General features: G+C 36.3%; 1 protein-coding gene across 2 annotated transcripts in view; it reads left to right on the top strand.

Moving 5' to 3' along the window:
• The window catches only part of samd10a (sterile alpha motif domain containing 10a), a 41,021-nt gene that overhangs the window by 20,893 nt on the left and 13,556 nt on the right, over positions 1-6,572 (top strand). The gene's annotated exons all lie outside the window — the stretch shown is intronic.

A 6,572-nucleotide genomic window follows, 5' to 3' on the forward strand; every position in this document is an offset into this window, starting at 1 on the left:
GTTGTATCCAGCTGCATCAGAACCCTCACATTCTTGTTTGAACATCCTGTCAGTCAGCCATCTTTACCATCTCTTTTTTTTTCACTTTCTAGATTCCATTAAACTCATTTATTACCAAGCCAAAGAAAATGCAACCAATGACTGTACAAGAGATCTGGACTGAGTGACCCTCCCCCTTGCTGCCAACCAGGACGTACCTGCTGGCTCCAAAAAGCCAAAATCTCATAGACTTCTGTTGATAATTAGACAGCTATTCCTCAGTCATGCTTTATTTAAGATTCTTGCTCCCATTAGCTTGTCATATATGGATGTATGGTTTGTATGGCAAGCCGATTCATCATTAAATAGATATCCTTGATATCAGGCTGTTTTAAGCCAACTAGTAATGCCAAAAGCGCAACTAGTTCACTAGTGGAACATGTTTTGGCTTACTAGTTAACTAGTGATGTCTAGAAATGTGCACTAGTGACATTTTTAGCCGTCACTAGTTAACTAGTAAGACTTAAATACGTCACACTAGTCAACTAGTTCACATTTTGCATGTCACTAGTTAACTAGTTCGATATTTTGGTCACACTAGTTAACTAGTGAGCTTTACAAGAGCCTTACTAGTGAACTTGTAGGACATTTACATGTGACTAGTTCACTAGTGGCCTTTTGAGAGTGTCATTAGTTAACTAGTAAGCAGAAATATGGTCCACTAGTGAACTAGTTGCGCTTTTGGCATAACTAGTTGGGCTTAAAACAGCCTGATATCAAGGATATCTATTTAATGACGAATCGGCTTGCCACAGATTCAGGCCCCCTCCGCGTCACTTTTTGACCTTTTGGGTGAGAGCTGACGGAATAGTTGAAATGATCTAAAATATATTTTGGACAAATGTATACACACACACACACACATATACATATCTATATATGTGTATGTATATAGTCGCATTTCCCTGTGATTTATATACTTCTTTTCAAATCATTTTAGGCCTTCACTGAAGGCTTCGCAGGCCCTGATGGTACAACACTGCCTAAAACTTCAAAAAGTGACACTCGTGGGGCCTGAACCATACGTCCAAATATAACGAGTTGGGAGTTGTTTTTAACATGTACATCCATTATCCCCTTTGGGGTCACCTGAGCCCGTCCCAGCGACTGATAGGTGAAGGCAGGGTACATCCTGAACAAGGCTACACACACATGCCCACCTAGAGGCAAATTTAGAGTAACTAATCAATCCTTGAAATATGATTTTAGACTGTGTAGTGCACGGAGAGAACATAAAATTTCCACGAAAAAAAGGTCTCAACCGGGTTTTAACCAGGCCCTATTGCCATAAGGTGACAGGCGTAACCGCTACAGCACTGTGCAGCCCACCACTAAAACTGAATCACTTTTATTTTCCAAGCAGAGAACTATAAGAAATTCTAAACTGGATTTATGACTCAAATTGGAAAGTTTCCCTCTCAGACTTTCTAGTTCAAAGATGACAGAACTACTCACCACACCTCTATGGAGATCATTCACTTACAACAGACTCGTGTCTGAAAGCAGTTGTAGTGGAGGATCTGAGCTCTCCCTCCACCCAAACCCTTCTTGGACTCAACATGAGAAGCATTCTACTTCCAACCACCCCCACCTTGAACAAGAGCAGTTTGTGTGTTGTGGGGACCAGAGTCGGTCTATTTCCTGCTTCCTGTTTCTACCACCTCTCTCACCTGGAAACACCCTGATCGCTCCACACAGCAGAGTGTGAGAGCCGCATTTATTACATCTTCTCAATGAACTCTTGAGCCTCCTTGACTTTCCAAACAGGCTGTCATTGTAGCATGTGGAGCGCGCTGCAGAGCGCACAATGTCTGAGCTGGGGCTGACGCTCCGCTCCCCTGAAAACAAGCGGCGCTTTATTTCTGAGGGTGGCGCGGGCTCCACCCAACTTCGCCGTGCAGCTGTTTTAACTTCCACTCACCTGCATGTCTGTGCTCCAGTCGGACAAGCTGTTTTTGGGATATAATGAACAGAGTGGGGCCAAATTTGTCCATGAGGGAGTGAACGGGAGTCTGTGCTGCAGATGGGAGGCCATGTTTTTATTTATCCCCCCTTTGGTACTTTGTTCCTGTTTGATTTTAACACCAATGGTCTAAATTCTGAGCTGGCTTGACAATCACCTCTGTTAGGAGATTCAAAAGGATGTGGTGAACTTTGCTAACATTTTAGAGCGATGGCATTTAATTGTTCATTAACTTTGTTTTTTCTGAGCACAATTAATGTATTAAAGGTTCAAATATAAGAGGAAAATGATTTTACTGTATTATGAACATGAGCAGAGGTTGGTTTACGTAAACTGCAGCTTATCTGAATTTCATCTTGAGTTTTATCAAAATCAATCATAGAACACACTTTCTTTTTTCTTCTTTTTGTTCACTTTCATGAATGATTGTCCTCTGGGTCATCAGCAGCATCAGAGGAATTCCCTAGTTTGTTAGGACAAATGTTGGCCCGAACAAACCTTTAAAACACACTTCACACTTTAGCTAGGAGGTGAAGTGTGTTTGTTGTTGCCACACTCATGTGTACACATCTGGAAGGAGTCAGCACACGCGCACACATGTGGGTTTGAGGATGCTCTGGACAGCAGGAACCTCAACATCACTGAAAAGAGGATTCGGATTTTAAGTACTTCCTGGATGTATTTGGTCGCTTGTTGTTAGCATGACGACTTTTGTGTCGGGAACTGAAGTGGCTCCCTGAACAAAAAGAAAGAAGTCGTGATGAAGCATCCATCCATCCATCCATCCATCTTCAGAACCTACTGTGTCCCTTTGGGGGTGATCCGGAAGCTGGGGCCTATCCCAACTACTGTTCAGTGAAGGCGGGGTACACCCTGAACAGGTTACTAGTCTGCTGTAGACCTACAGATAAGATTAGATTAGATATTTCAAACATTCAAGAAAGAATTATACATGTTCAATACAATCAATCAATCAGCAGAGGTTTACATCCATAAAGACATGTCAAAAATTGGACAACTAGACATCAAATGATGGATTGCCTGAAAGGGAGTGGGAGAAAGTGAGCTTGTCCCACCCCTGCTCTACCTAACCATTTTCTTTACATGAATTTTCATTATCCGTTTCCTAACTTAAGATCAGATATTTTTGTCTTTCCAACATTGATTCAGGTCATTAAGAATCCTGAAGTGACAATAATCACATGGCTGTGTAAGTAGTTTTACACTGTTTCAGACTTTATCATAGCATATGCAGACAAATTATCGAAGTTCAGAGCGTCTTGTTTGGTTTGATCTCTATATTGAGAGAGCTTGAACAGACGTCTGCTCGTAACCCGGAACCGGAAGTTTACATTCACACATTTACCTGACAGGCACACCTAGGGCCACTTTAGAGACTCCAGTTAACCTATGAAGCCTGTTTTTGGACTGTGGGAGGAAGCCAGACTAGGAGAACATGCAAGCTTCAAACAGAAAGGTCCTGCTGGGGTTTCAACCAGGACCTGTTTGCTGTGAGGCAAAGATGTGAACCACAACTCGCCCACAATGACAAGACAGTTTTGTTTTTTTAATTTGAGCTACCAAATTGATAGATAATTGGACCGTTCTAACTCCTGTTCTTGTAAAAAGGTTATATGGTTAATTTAAACAAAGCATTTTAAATAATTTCATTTTAAAACAGTAGAAAACATTATTTTGTGAAGAATGAGTGAAAAATGTCTGAAGTTAGAGTTGTGACTTTCACTTTGATTGATTTCAAACATACATAGTGAAACAAAAAAAATCACAGATTTTTCAAGATAATTACATAAATAAATAAATGCATTGATTTAAAAAAACAGAGGCACACTTAAGTCACATTTAAATAACTAAATATAGTGATTTTTAACTAGAGTCCAGAAAAGTTTTATTCATTCCTGGAAAAAGAGTGGGAAGAAGTGAACTTATATAACCCCACCCCTACTTAATTATTTCATTTTATAAATTGTATAATTTTTAGAATCCGGATGTGATCAGATCAAGTTCAGCTAATCGCATCAAAGTCATGTCAGTGTTTATTCCACAGTTCCATAATGAGCTTTCAGGTTTAACTAAGTGATCAGTTGGAAGTTAATAAAAAAAAAAACATTATGGTTGTTGCTTTAAATTAAAGAAAAACTGAGATCTATTTCTCAATCTAAAGATTTAAAGCCAACCATGAACCTTTCTTTACTATGCAACACCTGCCTCCATAACAAAGTGAAGAACAATATCCAGAACATGACTGCCCCCTTGTGTTACACATCGAATAATTCCAAGTTCAAACTTAATTAAAACTACTTAATCCATTTTTAAATGTTGTTTAGCAACTATAATAGCAACAATTGATCCATTTTCTATGTATTTCATGTCTTACCTTGAAGTGAGCAGAGCCACGTTCTAGAGTTGACCATAAAAACAATATAAAAAAATCACTTTCTTACATTTTTAAACAAAAGGCAGCAGCGGCTCACGGGGGACCTCACTTGCCTGCAATGACTATTTTAGTCTCTTTGATGTTTTCTCCTGTGGAAACTATTAATTTAAGGAGTCCCTTTCATCTTTTTTTTTTGCTGTCTAACTAGGCCAAATGTGCAGAAGCTGCTAAAGCTAAAACCTGCCTGTTACAACACAACCAGCTGCAGGTGGATCTGAAACCACGTAGAAAAGCATCTCTGGAACCACAGCTGTGGAATTAGGAGATGGTTGGTTAGATGATAGGATGATGTCTTGTAATACTCACAAAGGAAATATTGATCTTTTCATTTCCTATTAATCCCAGAGGGATTTTACCTCTCTGTCTTTTTATGTGCTCACAAGTTTGGAACTAATCTAAAGATTTTTTTATTTTTTATGTAAAAACTGACATTTTTGGGAGAGTTTTTAAAAGAAAGATTTGAAAATATAACAAACACTTTCATATGGCGTCTGTAAATATCAAGAAAAAAAAAGGAAACTCACTGAATTCCATGGAAGTAGTTTTTTTACTTTAATAAAAATAAAATAAAAAAATTTAATGAATTATTTTTCAGTTAATTTACTGAAAATAAATGAGGAAATTTGACAGATAAAGCTATCAAACAAAAACACATATTATGTTAATTTAATGTGCTATTTATGTCCATTGTGTATCTTAGATATTTAGGTTAGTTTGAGCATTCTTATAGTAGTCTCAATTTGTTTTGGAAAAATCTAAATGCTAAAAAAGACTTCTGTTTAAGCGCTTTTAGATGAATTATTGAATTATAGCATCACTGAGTATTTTCTGCAATAGCAATAATTTTACAAATACTTTATTATTCAGTTTGCACTTCACCAGAGGGGAAAAATGACAAAGTAATGATTTTTAATTCAACTAAATATAAATTTAACAAACTAAGTGAAGCCTACATTTATTTTTTTTGTTTTTTAACTTTTCCTATTTTTTTCTTCTCTTTTAATATTGTTTACATTTATAGATTTTAAATGATTCAGGCAACAATCACCAACCAACATTTATCCCTAAGAAAGTGAATTTAAATCAGTGATAAACCCTGTTTGAGCTATGCTCAATAAAAGAAAACCACAAAAAAAAAAATAATAAAATAAATTTATTAAATTAAATAAATACCTAGTTCTCTTTCCCACTTTAAGATGAAATTGGAAAGTGTAGTTCCACTCTTTACCTGTGGGGGCACCAACGTATGGAAGTTTTTCTGGGCCATAATTCTAAGTTTTATGCATTTTTCAATTGACAATTCAATTTGCAAATTCATCATGCAATTTNNNNTTCTCAAATTGCATGATGAATTTGCAAATTGAATTGTCAATTGAAAAATGCATAAAACTTAGAATTATGGCCCAGAAAAACTTCCAAAAACCAGAGACTCAAAGATACTGTAGGTAATTATGAAAACAGCTGTGGATAATCATCAACCTAACAGAAGGACAACTTGAAAACACAACATTACTAGAGACATTTCACTATAAAGACAAACCAAAATGCACAATCCTTACATGTTTGAATTGTAACTCAGAATGTAATCTGTTTATAAAATATCCCATCAAATACTATTTAGAAATCTTTTTTAAGGAACCATATTTGTATTACTTAAAGTAGATCAATGAAGATCAACTTCTTCACTGATCTACTTTACAGCATCAATGTAATTAATGCAAATGTTTTGATAAACTGAAATCACATCTAATTGTAAAAAAAATACATTACTTTTTCTTAAAAACAAACATGAAATACATTGAATAAACTAATTTGTTACTCACTTTCTAGTAGGAACAAGTAGTTACCAGCACTTTTTATGTATTTTTATGTATTATTTATTATTTTAGTAGGTATGTTTGTCCCTTTTCTCTTTCATTATCTTCTTATTGGGTTCCTTTGATTCTGTTCTTATTTCTCTATTTTGTTTGTTTTGTTGTTGTTTAACTCACGCTGCTAAAATTTTGTGTGAGATGGTTTTCTTTCATTGCATCAACGGTACAATGAAAACGATAATTTCCACCGCTACTTGGATACCTACGTTGCATCTTACTGGTTTTTTTTTTTTTTTTTTTT

Source organism: Oryzias melastigma, linkage group LG7 (assembly GCF_002922805.2).
Source record: "Oryzias melastigma strain HK-1 linkage group LG7, ASM292280v2, whole genome shotgun sequence".
NCBI classification, from domain to species: domain Eukaryota; kingdom Metazoa; phylum Chordata; class Actinopteri; order Beloniformes; family Adrianichthyidae; genus Oryzias; species Oryzias melastigma.